Source organism: Paramisgurnus dabryanus, chromosome 5, assembly GCF_030506205.2.
Source record: "Paramisgurnus dabryanus chromosome 5, PD_genome_1.1, whole genome shotgun sequence".
NCBI lineage: Eukaryota > Metazoa > Chordata > Actinopteri > Cypriniformes > Cobitidae > Paramisgurnus > Paramisgurnus dabryanus.
The window spans coordinates 26,498,731-26,522,894 of record NC_133341.1 but is presented as its reverse complement, the minus strand read 5'-3'; the positions used below and the strand labels follow the sequence as shown (position 1 = coordinate 26,522,894).

Here is a 24,164-nt window from a genome sequence, read left to right as displayed (position 1 = left end):
AAACCCATTGTAGAGGTCTGAGCTGAAACATAAACACGCGAAAATTCTCAGGGCAGCCGAAAATGTCGAAATTTCAGTCAAAACCATTCTATTTCACCATAAACAATCTGAAAACAGGGCTTTAAGTCTAAATACCGAACTTGTCCTTTAACTCTTCAACTTTACAGTTTGACAGAATATTACTTTATTTATTAAAAAGAACAACTCTTTCAGGACCAACAACAGGAGCATACACATTTATAAAAACTAAAAATATTTTTTTAAACTTTGCTTTCATTAAATGTCTTTCAGTAACATGTTCTATCTCATAAGATACTGGTTTAAAGTTTTTCTTAAAAAGTAAAGCTAATTTTTGTGGCTTAAAGTAGCTAACCCATCCCATTCCATTAACCAGTCATTCTCATTAAGAACATCACTGTGAGTATCCTGGACCAGCATTACATACTTTTCTTTTTTTAATCAGATCATAAAGCATTGCTCTTTTCTTACTGTCTCTTGTACCATTTAAATTATGTGTGCCCACTCTTAGGCCCAATCCCATTTCTCTGTCTTACCCCTTCCCCTACCACTTCGTCTTACCCCTAGCCCTTGTCCCTCGAAACCAAGTGTTAAGCGCTAGGGGTGAAAACATACCCCTATGAAATGAGACACCACTTGGTTACGGTTATGTCATCATACATCGTCGTTAGCTGGCTGCAACGTCACCAGACGCGACAAGTGTGTAAAGCACGTACCGATGTCTCCAAAGCAAGTAGTGTTATGCACTGATATCAAACGAAATTCTCTGCTAATGGAATTTAATTAAAACTGTAGACAAGCATGGAGTCCATTCATGGCTAGTTAGAGAAATACGGGAATGTTGTGCAAATCAGCAACGTAACGTTAGCGTAGCAAACTAGCGAAATTTAAAAACATTTAAATTAAGAACATAATTCAAATATATATGTACAGGACTGTGTAGAGCACAAAATAAGACGTTAGTAATTTTTAAATCAATTATGAAGCCGAAAATACTACATTAATGAGACTCTCTGGATCTGGCCGCCATTGTTGCCGGTTGCACAATGTATTCTGGGTACCCCTTGGTTTCAAGTAAGCTCATGAAAATTCTTGGTTTTAAGGGGTATCTACCACTTACCCTTAGCCCTACCCCTTGATCAAAACGAGAATTGGGATAGCCCTTACTCTCACGTGAACGTGCAAAACTAAGGGGTAGGGGTAAGGGTAAGGGGTAAGACAGAGAAATGGGATTGGCCCTTATTCTACTCATAAAAAAGTAATATGAGCACACCAGCAACAAACACTTCAATAAATAAGAAAACATATTAGACTGATTCAAATTAATTTAGTTTTAACTTCTATACAATTTTCTTCAGCCTGACGCCCCATTCAGACAGCCAGCGACCAGCAGTAGCAGAGCGACACAATCTCATTCATTTCAATGGAAACCGGGCGACTTCCGGCGGCACGAGCGAAATTGACCGTTGGCGACCGTATGGGCATGTCCAGCGACGCGAGAAATTTAAGAAAAGTTTAACTTTATGCAAATGTTGAGCAAATTTCGGGAGCGACTACCAATGAGAACGAAGCAGTGGAGTTCACGTCATCCTTCTCTCGTCGGTTACTGCCGTGAATGGTATTCATTTGTTTATGACAAGCAGATTTAGAAACGCCTCATTGAAAGAGACGGGCGACACACAGCGATAACATCGCTGGCAGTCTTAAAGACTTCCTGCCTCTTTCACTAAAGCCCTGGTTGAATTTATAAACAACCCATGATCTGGAAAATAATCCTCTACATTTACGCCTTTCATTGTCTGAAGGAACTTTTACTTTTTTTCCTAAGTATAAGCGCTGCGTACAGATCGCCTGTGTGAAACTGAGCTCTTCAACATTGCTCAACTCTGAATCCACCTTCCTTCCTTCACCAACAACTATTCCAGTAGCTTTTTTACTAGCACTTTTTTTCTTAGTTTTCCTTTTTAATGTTGGTGTTGGTGTTAAATACACTCTGATCCTCCACCACGTCAACATCGAAATAAAAGCATCTTCTAGTAAGGCCTGCTCACTGGCGTCAGAAACACTGCCTTCATGCACCTTTCATTTGCAGCTTCTCATTTTTTTTTATTCCCACGATCGCCAATTCCATCATTAGACACGTACTGCTATTTCGTGCATGGTCTGTCAAACTAGCCCCTGCTCCTGTATTAGGATTCTGATCTGCGCTCTTCTCAGGGCACGCACATACCAACTGACCATTGCAAAGTGATTGCAAAGTCACAAATAAGCAGAGCTGATGAGTAAACGTGTGAAGCGCTTGAGTTCAGCACCTGTTGTGGTTTCCCTTTTCCTTGAATGAAACAGTCTTCAGTCTTAGGTTTTGATTTCAAGAGATAGACTTGATAGACTAGTCCGTCCTGGTAAATCATCTCAGGACCAAAATGTGGACCTGCAAGATCAACCTGACTCTCTCTCTGAGCCATGGCTTTTTTTATTGTAATACAATAGTTTCGTGTTCAGGCAAAGAAAACATGACTTTTGTAAGAGTCACCATAGGTCATCGTTTCTCAGACCGAGTGTCTCTTTCTCATGCCCCATTAACTCGAGGCTAATCTTCATATTAAGACCCTCAGTGACCTTTGTCATTAAAGCTATGCAATAGACCTCCCAATGTCTGCCTAACTTTTTCCACACATGATTGCATTGAATATATAATGGTAAATTAACTGATACACATATTCATGTAGATTATACTTAATTCCTTTATATTTGGATTAAAACAAACTTCTTCACACCACGGACATCACAGCTAACAAAGCCAGTGGACACTGAAAAGTGAAGGTTTCCAAGTTTTGAAACACCTGGTATTACGTGACGACATCTAGTGACTCCTATTTTATTTACTTCAGCAAATAAAAAATAACATGACTTGGCAAACAAATATTTCTGACAATATTTTGTTCCTCCAAATAAACCGTTACATGTTAAAACGATCCTCTGCACTGTATCACGGGTTCTCTGGTCTCTGTGATGCCTCTTTTTTGCAATAATTTCAACCGTTTTAAGTGCAAAGTATTTTAAGACATGCTTTTTTCGGCGCTAAATAATTGCGCAAATACCAGTCATAACACACGCGCAATCATTAGGAAATCATGTTGCGTAAATCATTTATTATTCCAAATTATTCCAAAACTTGTCTGAAAAGGAAACTCCTAGAAATGCATATGCAATAAGGTCAGTCGCAAAAAAAACCTAGACCACACCTTTTCAGGGCTAATGATACACTAGGTACGTTTACATGCAACCAAATAATCGGTTTGTAATCGTTTTGATGAATGAAACGCATTGAAAAGTCTACATGTAAACACCTTAATCAATGCGACTGAGGGCGATCAGATGCAAATTTGGATCGTATTAAAGGGTGGGGGGGTGTACTCCGATCTGTGATCTGATCAGCAGGAGAAAAGTATGCATGTAAACGCGTGAATCGTGGGTCGTTAGTAAATCCCGACATCATTATTTAACGCCAAAATGATGGTTTGCGCTGGCTCAAGCTGTTAGTAAATCTTGTCCTAACAGGGAATTTTATTTATGATATTATAATGGTATGAGCGATCGTATATGTTCTGGAAATCATTGTAGAGTGGGAACTGTGGAGTCCTGGAAAATCTGAGCCAATAATTTTCTGACTGGTGGTGACAATGAGCACACTGTGTAGCTGGCAAACCACACGCAGATGCAATAAATCAGTATGCTGTCTATGGACTGTCTATAAACTATTCATAATAATACAAACACATAATTAAACAATATTTCTAACCAGTGCTGCATGAAGTTGAACACCTGTTATTTTTAAACAGGTTTTCCAACCATACACTCATTATTAAGGTCAAATGCTATCTCTCTCTTACACAATCTCAGATTTAATCTGTTATTACAAGGCAACAGTTTTTCAACTGTTTCAAGGTAGATAACAAAGAGACATCAATTATCATAAAACCGGCCTTGGCAGTTTTATCACATTCTAAAACTATAAATCATTTTATTATTATTAAAACGTCATTTTATTATTATTTTTTACTTCTGCAGTCTCCACTTAAAACACACAAATTTAGACGTGAATGTTTTAAAACAAATAATTATAATAATTACAAATCACAATCGTAAGTTTACTCTTTTAAAGACACAATTTACAGATTGCAGCTGTAACAGAGGTGTGACGGATCGCAGTTGATCCGTGATCCGTACAGATCACGACCCACAGTTCGGCTCGCATGCTATCAATACGCACATTTTTAAAGGGAAAGTTTATCATTTGCACGTGTTTCAAAGGCCTGCACATGTTAAGGCGCTAAAGTGAGCAGACGCATACGATTGAATATGTCCCGTCCAGCTCCAGTCAGACCGTGAGCATCCCCTATGCCCTTCAAAGATCAGAACTACCGATGTGCAAAATTTTGAGAGAGTTAAAGGTGCTCTAAGCGAAATGACACGTTTTAGACCATAAAACATTTTTAGTTACATACAGCAAACATCTCCTCACTATCTGCTTGCTGCCTGTCCGCTGATCAAACTGTAAAAAAACGCGATCTCTGTAGACAGCCCAGACTTCACAAACGGCAATAACAACATAGTGGCCAAACCTACAAACAGAAACCATAACAAAGTATTCTAACCAATAAACGACAAGAAGGATTTGGGGGTGGGGGTTGGACGCGTTTATGAAAGCACGGAAGGGAGGGGGAGGAGTTAGCTACGCTCCGTCTGTTTGAAAACAATTCAAACGTCAACAAAAACTAACGTCTCGCAGATTCGCTAGAACGCCTTTAAGCTACTGTGTCTCATACTGTAGTCAATTAAAATAGGCTACATTTGGCGAAAAAAGCAGTGAAAAACAACGTACCGTTTTTATGTGGAGCGACTTTTATGTTGCGCTGTTTGGAATTCGCCCTCCATCTGTGTACGCAAGCACGTGCGCATTTAAGTGCACTTAATAGTGCACACGGAGAGACGCGTTTCAAAAAGCAATTGAACATAAAATCTCTCCGTTCTTGACAGGACACATTTGTTTATGTCTATGAATATAATGTCTAAGTGTATGTAAAGATCATTAGAGGCAGAAAAACCAGTCTGCTCTTATCTTTAAAGAGACAGAAACCTGAATTAACCTACTTATGTCTGTGTCATTGATGTTAATTAAACAACCCAAGACAAAGAGAAAAGGACTTCTGTAGCTCTTAAAAATAATAATAATATTTAACATATACAATAAAGACAGTGTTATTTGATGTGATTACTGTACCTAATGCAACTTTGAGACCTTACATAATATGCAACTTTGTTCTTTTTAATAATTGTTTGTAATTTCTTTATTTGTTATTACATTTTTCCACCCCTTTTTTTGCTGATACGAAAAATTATCAAAAATATGACTCAAAAACTGTAATGTGATACAAACTATGAGTTTTGTGATCTGTTACACCCCTAGTAACATGTCAGAGGAAAACTAGCCCTCCCGGTTTTCTCACAATATTTTTTCTCATAAAAACAACAAAGAGTTTTTGGTTTTTTGATCACTGTCTCCCTGTAGGCTTGCAAACCACAAGACAGCTGAGATAAGCTTAGTTTAGGATTTGTATTATGTAAATACTGCCTTTATTGTCCTACTACAATCAGAACGTTTTTTTTTATATTTTACTTTTATCAGTATGTACAGTTATTACATATTTCCACTATGTTTTATTTGTTTTATGTAAACCTACACTGTAAAAAAATAGCTGTAATTATGACGCTGGTTGCCAGTAACTTACTGTAGAAGATAAAGACTGAAAATGTTTCATGTTCACTTAACTTTAAACAAACTGTTGCCAGTAAATAACATAAATGTAAAATCTACAGAAAGTTACTGGCAGCTAGTTGCCAGTAATACCCAGTAATATTGTAATTTCTACAGACATTTTTATAGTGTAAGGATGCACAATATAAAAAAGCAACTATATAAATAAATTTGATCTGAAAAAAGTGACACGAGAAGGACAAGTAATGATATAAAGAGATTAAAATCTTCTAACAGAAACATGCTCAACAAGTAAGAGCATTGAAATTTGCTGTACAGACTCTCTTTTCTCAGAAGCCCTGCAGGGAGACAGCATATTTATCACTTATATGTAGAAATCATCTGGGAGAAAATGGCAAAAAGCAGCAATGATCTTCAGGGCTTTGCTCCATCATGTTTGAATTATTACTCCACACGCACACTCACACCCATACTAGTATATACAGTTATTACATATGAACTGGAAAGTTCATTTTATTCACTCCAGTTTCTGGAAGTCAGTGGCTTACATAACTTCCAGAAAATCATATGGTAAGAAATCAATGTCTTTATAATTCGGCCACAAAAACTACTTTACAGTAACTCATTGTATTTGGGTTTCCCTCAACCTCACTCATCCACAACACGTAGGCAGATGGAAAACTGCAACAACAAGGCAATTGAACGGGACACAGAAATATGACAATGTTTTACCAATTTTAGCATCTCTTCATTGAAATTTGTTGGATGTTTTCAAGCTTTGTGATGATCAAGCCCTATCTTACTTGTCTCCTCACTCCTCTTCCATTTACCAGAGCCCGTATTTATCAAGCTTCTCAAAATGCAAATGAAGAGTTTTGTTGCAAAACGAGATAACTCCGTTATTTTATTTTTCAGAAATCTTGTTTTTTGGTTGTGCATTCCAATTAATATCAATTCAACTGCAGTTGGTTTGTTTTGATTTAAACCTTCATAACTTAAAAAATACAGCGAAGTAGCACCACAAAACAAAATAATAACATGATAACATAATAATAAACATGTTTTGACAAAAATGTTAAAAACGGAGTTATCTCGTTCTGCAACGAAACTCTTCAAATTTAGTCTTAAGTCCTTAGAATTCACATTGAAAATGAATGACTTCCGTCTACCTTGACGCCTTGCCAGCGACGGTGTGAATGTATAGTTATGGTATACATAAAGGCGTTCATAGTAAAATGTTTGTCTTAAGTGTGCAAAGCAGCAAAAATGTTAGTATATAGACCATAGATAGGAATAAAAAAAAAACCCTGTTTAGAAAAACCCTATACTCTTTAAAAAAAAATGTTTTTTTGATGGTTGAGGTTTTCCAGAGGGTGAGTACTGTGGATGTTCTATATGATTTTCAAAAGATGGTGTGGAAAATTGGGGACAGAGCTTTAGCCCCCTTGCTGGGATGCCATCCAACATCAGCTGGCCGGGTGCAAACCTGGCAAGGCAACAGGGCCAGATGGCATTCCAGCAAGGGTGCTCAAGCTCTGTGCCACGGAGCTGTCTCCCATTTTCCACACCATCTTTTGGGAATCATATAGAACAGCCACAGTACCCACCCTCTTGAAAACCTCAACAATTGCACCCAATCCAAAAGAAACCCCACCCCTCTGAGCCAAACAACTATCGACCAATTGCATTTACTCCCATAATTATGAAATGATTGGAAAAATGAATTCTCCACCTCATCCTGCCAACTGTCAAACAACACAGAAAACTTTGCCTCAGTTCTCTTCATTGACTTCAGTTCTGCTTTCAATACAATCCAACTTCACCAGGTCATCAAGAAATTACATCACCTCAACATTCCCTCAGCTCTCATTCACTGGATCCATAACTTCCTCAGCAACAGACACTAAACTGTTAGCATTGGCTCAACATCATCTTCAACCATCATCGCCAACACTGGTGCCCCACAGGGCTTTGTTCTCAGCCCCTTCCTTTACACCCTGTACACCAACAATTGCAATAGCCCATCACCCGTCATTTCTTACTACAAATATGCTAGTGACATTGCAAAGCTGGATTACTCAACAATAACAACTCCATCACATCATATCAGGACTCAATTTTACAGTTCTCACACTGGTGTCAGAACAATTACCTCCAAATAAACAAAGGCGATGGTCATGTACACATCCAAATCACCACCTGGATTGAACCATATCCACATCCAAGGCCAACCAATCGAACTGGGGTGCGTTTCCCAAACAACGACGTTACTTGCTGCTGAACCAACAAAATATGATTCATAGTTGGAGAAACTAACTACTACCTTCTCACGACTGTTTCCCGAAAGCATAGTTACTTTGCCGCACATTTGTCGTTTGAACCATGTTGGTTTAACAACATAGTTGATGATGTCACGTGGGAGGTGAAGTACTAATTAATCTGTGCAAATCGATTTAATGTAAATTACATATATTGCATCGGAAGACTTTTTTAGATTTTGTTATCGTGATTTTGTTATCTGTTGTTTATTTTAAAGATATTTAATTCATGCGCAAGATCCCTCTTATGTCACTCCTCCCAGGGATTCCCCAGGGTCTTAAAGCTCGTAGGGCTGCGCACATGCACAGTTTTCAAATGCAGAACTTATAGAAAGACGAACATTTAAAATTAGGGATGCACCATACCACTTTTTTGGAATACGAGTACGAGTACATTTCTCAGACCGTGGTATCGATTCCATGTATCGGGGGACTTTTAACGAGTACTTTAGAAAATGTGGTATCGAGGCTGATACCTGATACCAGTATCGGTGCATCCCTATTTAAAAAAAAAAAAAATTATATATATATATATATATATATATATATATATTTAGAATGATGGATATAAAATGTACTACATGTTTTTTGCTTATTTTGTTCAAAAGCATGATCAACGTAAGTCTACATATTATAATAACAAGGACCTATGCTTCTAACAACAGATGAAATGCTGTCATTCAAACCACACAAGTTTGCAATGCAGAATGAATGTTCGTTTGAACTATGGTTTTTGTGAAACACCAAATCCTTGACCTTGAACTTACAACAGTAGTTGGCTAACGATGCTTTTGGGAAACGCACCCATGGTCAGCAGCTTAAATAATTTGGACTCATTATTATAGAAAAAGTCAACTTCAAAGAACATGTCACTGCCATTCAGAAACATGCACAACAAAGATTACAGTTAATAGGCAAAATGAAAGCCCTCTCTGTTGCCCCTCATCTCATGCTCCCAGGGGCGTCATGCACCAATTTTTTTTAAGGGTGCAGTCAGAGTGTGCACAGTCCACACAAATTTGTGCATACACATACATCAAACAAATTATATTATAGAGCTTTCAGTCTTTTCCATGACAATTACTTTTCTTACAATATGAGCGCCCCTCCCTTCATGCAAAAAACTCCAAAATAAAAGTGTTGACTCACTTTCATATCAAATACTATTCAATCGGAATAATGACATGATATTGGTATCATATTTAAAACAGAAACGACATGTTTTATTTATTTTAAGTTTTGTTTAATGACTTGTTTAATTGTGTCATTAATGCATTTTGCACAACAACTGCTTTATAAAATTAATGTCATTTTAAATCCATAAAATATATAAACAACGAAAATGACATAAGCTATAGCAACGTGATTGATTTTAATGTTCAATAATGGTTTTAAAAAATATGTTTAGATAAAATGATTGGAGGAACAAATTTTTGCATTAAATTTTACCTCATATGTGAGCATGTGTGATCCCCGCGCCCAAGTGAACTCTGGCAAACTTTGGCGTTGTGCCAAGAAGATGAATCTAGAAATTTTTACTAATATAACGTCGAGACGGTCACATTTTAAACCATACATTTTCTACACAGAGGAGGTTAACTGCACATTACTGTACTGGGGTTTGAAAATGTTGTGACCGTTTCTTGCACGTTTTAATTCCTCAGATAGTCAAATGCAGCAGCCAGCAACATGAAACCTGCCGCCAGAAAGTAACGTTCATAACGGCAAAAATCTCTGAAAAGTGACAAGGATGCAGCACATAATTAATAATATTGTGCATATTAAGCAGATTAAAAGAAGTTACCGATTGATGGACGCTTGTTTGATTTTCAGGTTGCATGCAAAATCCATTTGGCTAAAAAAACCAAGGGGGCACGTGCCCCCTCAGTTTGAATGGGCATGACGCCTCTGCCTGCTCCTACTTTACAAAAGCATCATTCAACCCAGCCTACTGTACTGCTCAACCTGTTTCTACACAATGCTTAACTGCCACCTGCATAAACAAACTCACTAAAATCACACATATGGCCTCCGGGATTATTATTCTCCCCACACCCAACCTTTCAGACATGAATAACACAGCCATCACACATCACTTCATCTATCTATCTATCGTTCGTTCGTTCGTTCGTTCGTTCGTTCGTTCAACAAACTTTGGCTTTTTCTTTATAAACAGCCTGAGAGAAAAATTAGAATGTGATTCATCATCTTAATTTTCAAAATAGCATCACGTTTGTCTATTTCATTAACATCAGAAACAATCAAAATGGTGCCAAATTGTGTAAAATATATGAATGTGCTTATTTGTAATTAATCCCTGAATCAGCACTCAAAAAAATGAACTTGGTTGGAGTCAATTTACTAAATAATTTCTTGTTCCCTTTACTTAACATCACAAGTAACGGCATATGATTAATTTAACTTAGTAATTTCAACAAAAGACTGTGTCTTGTCAGCTTTACTTCAAAATTATTTGTTCAGCCAATATAACATTGTTGCGTAAATGTAACAGATTAATAAAACCAATAAAGACTTGCATCTCATTAGCTGATGATGCTGCAGTGTATTATGGGTAAATTGTTGTTCTGGCAGAATTGTTGTACCCTCTTGCAAAAGTGTAGCACGATTAGATAGGTACCTGAGTAATAAGTGGCCAAGTATAAGTTAATTAACTTGTTCTGATATATTTTAGAACAAAACAAACCAACAAACGGTTTGATATGTTACATTGCATTTTAAATATGATTGTGATATGTTTGATAAACTGTAATTAAATAAAGGTTGTATTGAGCAGCTGCACTCTGATTGATTGATTCGTTGTAATGGAGTTATTAAATCATTCTTTTTAATTTTGTTTTAATCAATTAAATGTTTCATAATAGTGACTTTACTAGGATTTCTTTAGTCCATGCAACATTTAAATTGTCAATTTTACACAAACTTTTTTAGTAAATACAACTTACATTTTATTTGTAGACATTACTTAACAAAGCTATGTGGAACCCACTTGACGAAGTTTTTTTTAAGTAAATCCAACTTTTTATTTTTTTGAGTGAGCCAACATCACGGCCTCAACAATATAAAGTCACAGCAGCATGTGACACCATTCATGAATCATGAAGACATTACGTCAGTATTTAAAAATTTTCATTTATATTTGCTTCATGACTGGAAATGTCTTGATGGCATTATCGCAGTAATGCCATTTAAAGCACTTTTTAAGCCTGCACAGCTACTGTATTTACGTGGGCAAGGCAAGGCAAGTTTATTCGTATAGCACATTTCAGAGGTCATTCAAAGTGCTTTACAGCAATGAGAAAAAATATATAAGAGAAAACAGATGTGTTTTAATTTTAGAAAAAATAAAGATGATGAATCAAATCATTCTAAGTTTTGTTTGTACCAAAGTTTGCAAAAAAAAAAAAAAAAATGATGATCAAGCCTGGTTGCCTGCTGTATAATCTTATTAGATATAATCCTATGAGATTATGCAGGTACACTCTGGATGTGTTCATTTTTTGTGATACGCTATTTAACATATTGTGTTAATTTTGTGTTCAAAGAAATAAAAGGGACAGTAATGACTGGTTTAACCATGGTTTCTGTAAAGTTAGCAAAATCATCAATTTTGAGGCAACAGTGGTTTTTGGTTTTTAGTGAAGTAAAACCATTTTTAACTTTTGTAAGGGATGCAGCCGGCTGTTTTTTGCCCCGTTTTACTTTTTAAATACTTTTTTAGCTGGTCTGTGTTATAGACACAGAGCTGTAATATAAATGTGCTTCTGAATGGAAATGTCTTAAGAAATGACTCGATGGCATTATCTCAGTAATGCCTGATAAATCTCTTTTTAAGCCAGCACGGCTACTAGGCAAGGAAGGCAATTAGGCAAGTCAAGTTTATTTGTATAGCACGTTTCAGAGGTCATTCAAAGTTCTGTACATAGAAATGAGAAAATAATATATAATGTAAAAATAAGAGACACAATAAAATCACCATAAAAAAAGAGAATTTAAAATAACAATTACAAGAAAATAAATGTGATTTTAATAAAAACAGTTTAAAATTTGTAAAAAAAAAAAGAATAAAACAGAAATAAAAATCACTAGAGTTGTGTTTTTAATATAGATTTAAAAGTGTCTACTGTTGAAGAACATCTGATCTCTTCTGGAAGCTGATTCCAGGTGGCATAATAGCTAAATGCAGACGCACCTTGTTTGAACTGAACCTTTGGTATTTCCAACTGACCTGATCCTACTGATGAGTAATCTGTTAGGTTTATATTCAATTTGCATATCTGTAATGTATTTCGGTCCTAAGCCACTGGAAACTTTGCCTCAGTTCTCTTCATTGACTTCAGTTCCGCTTTCAATACAATCCAACGTCACCAGCTCATCAAGAAATGACATCACCTCAACACCCCCCCCCCCTCATTCACTGGATCCATAACTTCCTCAGCAACAGACAGCAAACTCAGAAAACTGTTAGAATTGGCTCAACAACATCTTCAACCATCATCCCCAACACTGGTGCCCCACAGGGCTGTGTTCTCAGCCCTTTCCTTTACACCCTGTACACCAACGATTGCAATAGCCCATCACCCATCACTACTTACAAATACAAATACGCTGATGACATTGCCATAGTTGGATTACTCAACAATAAGATGAGGGTTGGAACTAAACTCTGCAGGACAGTGACCCTCCAGGACCCAGGGTTCCCCACTCTTGCTTTAGACCCATAGAGTCAAGGTTTCAAGTTTATTTAATTTATAAAGCAAATTTAAAACAACATTGGTTGACCAAAGTGCTGTACACGATCACATATGTACATCAACAATAGTTAAAGATAATCAAATAATCAAGATGAAACAATCAAGAAAACAAATCACAAAACATGAAACGCACAAGCAAACAGATACGTTTTCAAATGCAACTGTTTTAATATATAAAGGAGGGAGAGAGAGTGTGACGACATCAGCTGGGATTCTGGTGTTCCTGGAGGCTGACAAATGTTATTTTGTGTTTCATGGTTCTACAAAAATGTCATTGGGTGTTGATTCACATTCCGGCTGTAGCGAGGTCTGTTGGCAGAGCTCAGCCTGAGCTGTGTCTGTGAACAATAGTTGTTGTGGCGGCGGAGGTTTATCCTTGTCATCTGAATGTCCATCCAGTTGCTGGTGTGAAATCCTGTGGTCATTTAGGCCGTTCAGGAGTGGACTGGCACACTCAGCTGATGAATGATGAAGGAAGAAAAAGATATTGTCTTTAAGCAAACAAGCACCTAGTTTGTTTGGGCAGAGATCATCTGTGTTTAAAAAAACTACCTTTGACTCCAGAAGATATTGAAATTGTGAATGTAATTCAGTCCTTTTTGTAAAGCAATGTATTTTAATTTAGTAGCTGAAAAAAACATATTTGTTCCTCTGGCTGGGAAAGGAGAGGAGTGCCGCTGCCTGAATGATATTGAGCGTCTGTTAAGCCTGCACTGTAAAACATTTGCTGAAATTATACAGCTGGTTGCCAGTAACTTACTGTAGAAGATAAAGACTGAAAATGTTTCATGTTCATTTAACTTTGAACAAACTGTAGCCAGTAAATACCATAAATGTCAAATCTACAGTAAGTTAGTGGCAGCTAGTTGCCAGTAATACTGTTATTTCTACATAATTTTTTTACAGTGTGGAATACACTGCAGGATTTTTGCACTCCTATAAGATCTTTACCTTATCACACTGTGCAACATGGATCATTTAAACTTGGATACGACAAGCATGTAGAACACGTTAGCGCAACGTCACAAGCCGGTGCAAATGTTAAACAAAAACCAGTACACAGGTCATAGCAGCAAACACACTGTGCGTTGATCATGCTGAATTTCTGACTCTGTACGAAAACTATCGCAGGCTATCTTTGGATGCAAGACCGGGAAACGGCCGTCTTTGAAACTTCTCTCACTGTACGACATAGGATCACCAATGAAAAGCCAACATCCCAAGAAATCGCGACGATTATTTCACGATGACAATCTTTGGTATGGGACAGCCAAAAATCGTGCAGGGTATCCCGGGCTTTAGCTACTGGCTGACGTGATCTGTGTCCATTTATATTTGGAGATTCTTCACCCACACTCATTAGTGCTTCAAATCTATTTTCAGGCGCACAAGAGGTGAAATACCAATATTGGCTACTCGAGTTGTACCCATATCTGGGGTAGATGATGCTAATGCAGAAATTTGTGACACTCGTGATAGGCTAATGTCTTGAGCACCTTTGGGTCTCCATGTTTATGCCATCGGTTTGTGTCCTCAATTACTTTAGGTTTCTCTGACCTCACTATGACCTGTTTAAAAGCATTAGATTCACAGGACTCACAGCTTTATGTAGAGAGACCACGATGAATCTTTGCTGTATGTTCTGTCAGGGTCGGCAGCACCACAAGTAACTTGTTTTGAGAACTGCAATCTTTTGTAGAAGTCTTTATCAGTTTGAGCAGCAGGTGGATTGAGATCCAAACGAATGCATTTTTCTTCTGTTCAAGTGTGGGCAGCTGTGTCGTCCTGTTTTAGGAATCTCAACTGCCGGCAGTAGCAGACTGGTAGACCGCTATGACAAACTCCTCCCAAGTTGTTGAATATTCCAAATATCAATATAGTTCCAGGAATTTGTAGTTTTAGTGCGAGTGCCCAGTTGTTTAGACTGAGCACTGTGCTGAATTGCTGGTAGTTAAATCAACAGATAATAGCGAAAAAGCAAAAGCTAAAAGCACAGAGTGCAAGTAAAAGCGTCCAAACAGTAGCAACCTGGTAATGGTTGAATTTCTGCTCTTGAGCGCAATCTGTCCCTGATTGGCCAGCTAATCTGTACGTTGTGATTGGCCTGAATACCTCTGTCGTCAGCCGGAAATGTAACGCTCCATAACATGTTTAAAAAATTCGGTCACTATGCAATGCTAACAGGAGTTAACTTATAGGCTGAGTCCAAAGCGGGAGGAACTATGATAATGTCGGTCTTGTATACATCAATATTTTAAACAACACTGACTAGATAACTTATGATTCACTACATGTTCGTGTTGTTTATATAATATGCACTTACGCGCCTATTTCCAACATAACACGGCGCCTATTTCCAACATAACACGCGCCTATTTCCAACATAACACGGCGCCTAATTCCAACATAACACGGCGGCGCCTATTTCCAACATAACACGCAATGCACCTCATGACCCTGTTGGGACAATGAAATCCAGCATTAAACAAACACACACGCAAAACTCAGCTGCTATCCTGGATAAGCAAACTATATCCATTGTTTCCATAATGCTGGCTTTCTTCTCCTTACATCCAAAAACACACTTCTCAGTTCATGCCATTGTTGAGTCTTGATATAAAACAAAGCTATCGCATGAAGTGAGTCGCATAAAGCCTGTAACTTAGCGTCCTTGGTTCGCGCTCTCCCGCTGATTGACATGTGGGCGTGCTTTTCCGAGGGAAGTGCCCATAAAAAGAATTGATACATATAGCTTAACCCTGAAACTTCAGCTGGACCCGTAATCCAAAAAAAAATCAGAAATTGTACGAACCCTAGCAAAGTGCATTTGGCACAGAAATACTTTTGACACTTTGCATTTGTTTAGCATGAGGAAACCTCCTAACTCCCTTAAACTGTGTTAATAAGTCAGAATGCATAAAATACCATTGAACACAGGCCCAGATTGGTCATAGGGAAAACCATGAGAATTCCCGGTAGGCCGGTTTGTTATTTTTTGGCCATGAGGGCCGATGTTGTCCGTAGGCTGCCAGCACGTATCCAGCCCCACTCGAGTAATTTGCGGATGGGAGCTGTCCCCGGGACTTTATGCCCAAATTGATTGTGTCCTGACCACTCATTGGAAGAATTCTTGCATTAGGGTTCATTACATCTAAACGCATGAAAAAGTGCTCGCCTGTGAACACGAGTTGTTTTCAGACGCGTCTAAATTTGATTGCACTTGCCGCGCGTCTAGATTTAAAATAAACTTGAATGCAACTTGATACAAAGGCCTCTAAAATAAAAAGGATCTACAAATCGTATCTGTCATAGATGTAACAAGGAATTGTCTATGAATAGTCATTATTCAACATCTATCACTGACTAAAAAAAAAATCTATTTGATGCAAAAATCATTTTCATTTAAATCATTTATTTTTATCACGTTTATTGGAAAAAAGTAAGTTTAATATGAATATGATGTTTTCTCAAGTAAAATGTTGTACTTTAAGTTATTTGGCAATATGATCAAAGTACTAAAAAAAGATTTATCTTTTAATCTGCATCTGTTTCCCTGCATAGGCTTATAGGGTATATGCACAAATTACTTCCGCATTCCTGTTAAACATAGCAGATCGCTTCCGTTTCTGTTCTGACATGGTGCTGTTTTTATACATGAAGTCTTTAGGAGCGATCAAAGACAAAAATAACCGATGTCCAGTGGCTATAATCATTAACATCTTAAACTTAAGTAAAATATACTAACTTTTTTATACTTTATAGCTTTTGACAAAGGAATTTTCTTCTCACATACACTCAGATCTTAGAATTAAAAAAAAACATAACACAAATAATAATACTCAAATAACAATAACAAGCTACTATAGCACATACCGGCAACTGGAAACGATCGACCCAGTTTTCCAGTCTGGTCACGTGACGTTTGCCCGTATTAACATATACCGGTTAACAAACTTTTTCAACCCAACAGGTAATCTCAAGACCCACCATTGAAACACGAACACTTGTTTTTGAATAAGTTTTATGGTACTTTATGGTAGGGCTGCACTAATCACGATTATGGTAAAAGTCATAATTGTTTAGGCTACTGTATTTGCATTGAATTGGAAATGACATATTTGAAAAATGCATGCAAGGCTGCAGAAAACAGTGCACTATTGCAGACATGCATGTGGGCTACTGAGGATTAAATTATATTATTTTAGTAAGTAATGAACTAAAGTGGGTCGGTCTAAGGCATGAAACTCCAGGGTTTAAATTGAGTCCCAATCCCGCCCTGGTTGAACCCCACCGTTAAGATTCTCTGACAGGGCTCTTTTAATTATTCCCATGTTTAAAAACAAAGAGTGATAGGGTTAATTCAGTTGTCGTCCACTCCCTTGGGAATTATCTGCCACTGGACATCCGCCTTGCACTCTTACTCATTGTATATTTTGTTCATGATGATCTGAGAAAAGTTTAAACTGCACTTCACATGACTTTCAGAAACGTTAGGGAATTGACTTTCAGGAAATTTAGGGATGAGATGACTGACAACTGTTCTGTTCTTTAAACACTTTCACCTTTGAATAAGGTAGGTCTTCTGGAATGTAACCAGATGAGATAACAATTTTTTTATATACTACTAGCTATTGTTCAGCATATATTGATTTTAAGGTCAACAACATGTGGAAACATGTATCACAATAAGATTGCTGTCATCAGTTCCTCATAAATATAAATGCAGTTCAGTTATTGAATGAAACAGCACAAGCATGTTTTTTAAGCATCTCTAAACTTTACAGTATGATCAAAACAAATCATTAATTTGATACTGCTATGCAAAAAACTGAATCATTTTTCCCCTGAAACCACACCCACAGAAAAGGATGTAGAACTACTTACAGTAACAGTAGACAGAACATCGTCTTGCAGTGCATTTTGTGTCTCAGTCCTACAGGTCTCCCTTAAACACAGCACAGTTCTTTCTGCTGGACGCCCACTGGACTGATTTCCTTGATTCCTTTGTTTCACTGCCAAAAGTAAGTCATTTTAAGAAGATCTGCAGAAAGTAAAGAAAAATGTATTTTGAATTCGGATAAATTTACTAGCAAGATAATTAATATATATCAACAAGATTGTTCTTGCAGATGTAAGAGTGCGTGCGCAATGATTTATGCACAGGATGTTTTGTGGCATGGCTACAGCATGCAATGTTTTTCATATATATTTTTATCTTGCATTTTTTTTGTATCGTTGTTAGAGAGATGCTAAAGAAGAGATATTTAATCACAATGTTTATGCATTTATATATTAAAAAAATTCTGTTTTGACGTTGGATGGTTAAGATATTGTTATTGTTCAGGTTGCACCAACTTTTCAACCAAAAATTGCATTATCGGCTAAATTAGGAAAAAAATATAAATCGATTAAATATGGGTCACCGCCTATCCCGTCTGTAGGTGCTCGGATTTTACTTTCACTTCAGCAGTTTAATGCTGTTGTTATAACGCATTGTTGGGTCAAATATAAACATTTCTTATTTTTTCCTTTTTTGACCCAAAGCTGTGTTAAAAGTAACGCTGCATTTAAAGAATATATATATTAAAGCACGACAAATGTAACCCTCATCAAACACACTCGGTGTTTGAGAGCGCCATGAGGGAAAAGCTGCATGGCACGGTCATGTTTGTTTTGGGGGAGTTAGGACACATTCTGATACCCGTGTGTGTGGGCTGTAAAGCTAAATGCAATAAAACTTCATCTTTAGGTGTTTGTTTGTGTAGCTACTTTACCTCTGCATGCTGAGAACTCCGTTACCTAACGCTATAATATATTTAACATATATGATTGATTGTCCATGTTGTCCATGCAAAACAGGTAATGCAAACCAAATTTCAGGGGCGTTGCGAACACTTTCATCTGCTTGAGTAGATATTGCACGGTGACGTATGCGTTTCATTCGTCTACGTTACGCGTTCTGAACTTGTGATGTGCATTAATCTCGTCGTATATATTAAATGTCGAGTTATTTTTAAGGCATGTGCTTTCGTATCCTTGTCTCTGTCCAGCAGCAGCACATTCAGATCACACTGTGGAGCTGTCGCGTGAATGAGCTGCTTAACTACGAAACCGCGTTTCCGATCATTTATCTGGGTATTGTTTGCTCAGGGGCGAGTCTATGGTTTTCATTTTAGGGGGGCTCAGCCCTCTCATGAGAGTATAATAGAATAAATAAATAATATATATTTATATATTTTATTCAGGGTAAGGTCTTCATAGAAAGAGTGGCAGAGCTAAAAATTAATGGGGTTGCCAGGGTGACCAAGGCTACTTTACAGGGTATAGTCCATGAAAGAAAATGATCTGCAGAAAGCATGAATGAATCTCATGACTGCTGATTACTTCATATGACCCCCTATTAGATAAATATTCCTAAAGGCTAGTGCATGTAAACATAATGTAAGGCTGAATTTTAAACATTTCTTTTGCTCACATCTGATTTACTGTCTGTTAATGAAACAAAATATTTAATGTTAACTGCATCTTTTGTAAGGTGACCAGATTTTTAAAGTGAAAACCGGGGACATTTTATACTTAAATGCTCAAAATATCATTTAAATCTTTTTTTTTTTTAATTGTTGTTATCTATAAATTAAAATATGGGGACACATTTTTTGAAAGTTTTCTTCTTTTTATTGTTGTGGGTTCACTGCAAAAAATGACTTACTTACTTCTTACTTAATAGTATTTTTGTCTTGTTTTCAGTACAGATATCTAAACATTCTTAAATCAAGATGCATTTTCTTGATAAGAAAAATCTAGTTTTAAGACAAAAAAAGAAATACATTTATGTGAATTTGTGCTTAAAACATGCAAAAAATCTTTTTTTTTGCTTGTTTTAAGCACAAATTAGACTTAAAAATTAGACTAAAAAAACTAGACTTATTTTCTTAGGTCATTTTGCCTATCAAGAAAATGTCTAACACATTTTCTTGATAGGCAAAATGACCTAAGAAAATAAGGCTCTGCCTTAATCTTGTTGGTAATTATATCTAGTTTTGTATGGCAGGGTTCTAACAGTACAATGTTTTGTGTGGGAGAACGTGGTTTTGGTATTGTTATATTAAACCACGTTTTTCCAGTGTCTTGTGACTTCTTCCCTGCTCCCTTGTATTCTCTAGTCTTTGTTTTATGTCTTGTTTAGTCTAGTGTACTGTTTTCATGTGTATATTTATATTTATATATATATTTATGATTTGTCTTGTTAGTGTTATGGTTGTCTTGTGTTAGTGTTTGTTTCACAGGTTCACGTGTGCTTCCCTCACAGGTGTTCCTGCTCAGTGTGATTGCCTCCTCTTGTCTTCCTCACCTGTTGCTTGTTATCCCCTCTTCTGGTCTGTGTATTTAATCCCTGTGTGTTAAGTGTGTCTTTGCAAGTCCGTTTGTCTCTGTACGCGTTTGTGTCGTACACCTTAGTCTTTGTTCACTTGTGAATGTTCTCGCCATTTTCTAGCCCAGCTAGTTTCAAGTCTTGTCCTGTCGTGTAACTCTTGCTGTTCCTGTCTGTTAATCTGTTTTGCCCCGATTATCTGTGCTCTCTGCTGCCCTGGATTACTTCAAGCCTTTGTGTTTGCTGGCGGCTCCAAGGACTGTTATTCGCCTTTAAGACTGCCTTTTCATCTGCAGCGGCGGACGCTCTCCACGGCTCTCCCGTCAGCACCACTAACGCTCTCTCCATTTTGCCGTCTGCCTTGGAGTGGCCTTGCGCCCAGACATGCCATTGACTGTTATTTATATTATTTCAATAAACTTTTTCTGTTAATCTGCACTGGGATCTCTCCGTGTGTTTATGCCTGACAAAATGCATCTTGATTTAAGATTTTTTTGATATTTGTACTTAAAACAAGACAAAAATACAAAAGTAATTTTTTTCCGGTGTTTCTAATTCAATTAAGCAATTTCTGTAGCCTAAATCAATTTTTTCCCATTTTTTTATATAATGCACAGAAATACCTCATCAAAAATGACTTCTAATGTACTACTTCAGCTGATTTTATAGCTTTGTAAACGTGAAGAACAGAAGGAATAATGCAAAAGTAAACATATTTAGCCTATACAAAACAAATGCTCAGTACCATACTGTGATCAGTTCACTTCATTGGTTTATTACTTTAATTTAACATAAGTAGTAAGTACCTTAACCGCCGATAACTTTAAGGGCCCTATTTTAACGATCTGAAACGCAAGTGCGAAGCGCAACGCGCAAGTGAGTTTGTGGGCGGATCTTGGGCGCTGTTGCTATTTTCCCGGCGGGAGAAATAACTCTTGCGCCGGGCGCAAATCAATAAGGGGTTTGTCTGAAGTAGGTTCATTATTCATAGGTGTGGTTTGGGCGTAACGTCAAATAAACCAATCAGAACGTTATCCAACACTCCCTTTAAACGCAAGGGCGCAAGTTTCATGGCGGGTTGCTATTATTATGACGGATTTACCAGGCGCACGCCAGGAGCGGTTCACAGCCGAGGAGACCGACGTTCTTGTAAATCCCAAGCTTGCCAGCATAAATCGGGCATGCCGTGTAACTGGAGGTGGATCTGCCTCTACACAGCACCTGACGCCAGCAAAGGACAGCGCTGCGTCCACCCTCACCGCTGAAAGGGTTTGGGGGCTTTGAAATCGGACCCAAGAAACGCAAGCAAGGTCCAACCCCAAAGTACTCTTACAAATCAAGTTCATATACATTAAGGTTTCTTATGAAAACATTTTAATTATTATTTACATAAAATAAACGTAATACAGCCACACAACAAACTTATGAAAATATTTTAATCGTTATTTGCATGAGAATTTTTTAACGCAGCCACACAATAAATAAAAACTATCACCACAATGCTCACCATTATGATTCCCCTTATCTCGTGTATTAATATTTTTAAGTGTAACAATTTATGATTTGCAAAAATAACTGTTGCATCTGTGTAGATTAGATGCTCAGTGTATGCACGTTGTGGACGCTATACATTATGGTCAAGCATGCGCCCTTAAAATAGCATATAATGAATAACGCGCAACGCGCCACTGACTTTAAACTTTTTTTTTCTGGTCAGTGGCGCAATTGTTTTTTGAAACCGCAAAATAGCATCAGGCATGGTTTGCGCCGCAACACGCCTCCTGTTTTTGCGCTGAACCGCCCAGGGAGCGCAAGTTCATTCCCTAGTTTGCCGACGTGCTTCTGTGGAGGGAAAACCCGCTGTGCGCCGGTGCAAAATACGAATGATACATGCGTCACTGACAAAGTCAATTGCGCTAGGTGCAAGATAGGGCCCTAACTGTTTTCATATCTTATGATTGATAACTTAATTGATGATAATGACGCTTTTTCGTGAATTCTTCTTCGCTAAATCAGTGGCGTGTGCAAGTAATGAGTAGCTCGCGGCCCCCTCTGCTGGTGAAAATAATCATTACATGATTGCTCTGGTCTGGTACTACAAATGTTATAATGATTGGGTTTTTCAGTGTATTTGCTGGTTGCTTTGGACGTGCTGTAAAACGGGGACATTTCCGGGGACAGCTCCAGTCGGGGACAGAACACCAAAAAACGGGCCGTCCCCGGAAAACGGGGACGTCTGGTCACCTTATCTTTTGAAAAATTTGACTCCATAAACAACACTTTTGGCAAAAAAGTAGCCTATTGAGCCTTTTTAAAATAAATTTGGATTTATCTTTGTTACAAAGTTATAGTTAGACAGATTTGCTCTACTTGTTCTCTTATTTAATTAACCTTAAAGGTGACATAGAATGATTGAACGGAGTATTTAGCCTTGTTCTGTGATGTGTCATGTAGACAAAAATGTTTTTGTTTGGGTCTGAAATGCCTTAGAAGCTTCCTAAAAACCTCTCCCAGATAGCTCTATTAGGGTGGGGGATTTTAAACAAGTGGTTTTGCACCTATTTGGCTCCCCCTACTGGCTTAACTTGCAATCTCGATAATAATTGGCTGACTTTGCTGCCACTCAAAAAATGTAGCCAATTATTTTAAAGTGGAGGGGCAGGGAGATGCCTGTGATGTCATAAGCATCAGTTTTTCAGATTGGGCTGTTTTCTGGCTGACATTTCTAAAAGAGGAATTTCTATGAGACTGAGATGTTTAGCATGTCTAGCACTTTTTGTATGTTTGTGAATGCGGGTAGACTACCATTATTCAACAAAGACAAGGTAAAAATGGTTTTTCATTCTCTGTCCCCTTTAATGACAGAGACTTCAACATGAAGGCCTATAAGACCGAATGCAGTAAAATGTTTAAGATAATCAATTGTTTACTATGATACTCACTAAGCCATCTATTTTGAGACATGTTAATGTCTATTTTTCCATAAACTTAAAAGACGTGAAGATGAACTAATTTATCTGTGCACTCGTGTTATTGTTGGGTAGGAAGCGCAGTGGCGCACATAATGCGTTTTCAAGTTCAAGGCAGCAGTCCAACACAGTTAATCTCATCAACAAAGTAAAAAGATTACTTCAAGAATAAAAACATGGCGTGGGGTTTCGTTGTAAAACAGTACAATGAAAAAAAGGCCCAATCTAGACTTTATTCAGTCCACAGAAAGACAAATACTACATATGCACCCTCGAATTTCAGCCTGCGATGAAATCATTATGTAAAATTCGCAAGGTACGTTAATATTTTCTTCATATTTGTTTTTATCAGTGTGCTTTGCTGCAGCACATTGAAATAAACACGTCAAAAACAGCAAATACATTTTTTTGAGGGAGGGAAAGTAGTGCATCTAAATTTGGACACAAGTCCGTTGGTGAGGGGAAAGAGCTGAAGTCTGCCCTTTCTGCCGTTTTCAAATGAAATTTAAAGGAGACTGAAACGATCATGAATTCCAGTTTATGGAGATAACATAGCAACATTTTTTAGGAGGGCTGAAAAGAATTTGGGGCGGGTAAAAATGGCCTAACGACGCCCCTGTGTGTGCTCCTTTTTTTTGAAATTTGGAAACATCAACATAGCTCAGTTTCACAGTTTTTTACACAGACGGACTTTAATAGTTCAGCTGAAGTTAGATTGCTGGTTGGTGGTTTACAATGTGTATACAAGTACTTATATTTGGTCACGTTCAATCAGTATTTCATACTTGTTTTGTTGTCTAACAGTAGAAGCAGGTACTATACAAATAAAAACCTTTTTTAGGCATTCAGCTGTATTAAAATTTAGTTTAGTAGAGAACGTGTTGGAATTGATGGGGGGGGGGCTGGTGGGGTCCCGGACCTCCTATAAGCCTTGAC

General features: G+C 37.5%; 2 protein-coding genes across 3 annotated transcripts in view; one reads left to right on the top strand and one right to left on the bottom strand.

Annotated features, from left to right (window-relative positions):
• The window catches only part of ficd (FIC domain protein adenylyltransferase), a 46,549-nt gene extending 28,667 nt beyond the window's left edge, over positions 1-17,882 (bottom strand). The window contains exon 1 of the mRNA XM_073814722.1: positions 17,772-17,882. The gene's annotated coding sequence lies outside the window, so the exon portion shown is untranslated. The remainder of the gene's footprint in view (positions 1-17,771) is intronic.
• LOC135732562 (chemerin-like receptor 1) overlaps positions 17,785-24,164 on the top strand; it is an 11,452-nt gene continuing 5,072 nt past the window's right edge. For both annotated transcript variants that reach the window (XM_065250742.2, XM_065250741.2), the window contains exon 1: positions 17,785-17,908. The gene's annotated coding sequence lies outside the window, so the exon portion shown is untranslated. The remainder of the gene's footprint in view (positions 17,909-24,164) is intronic.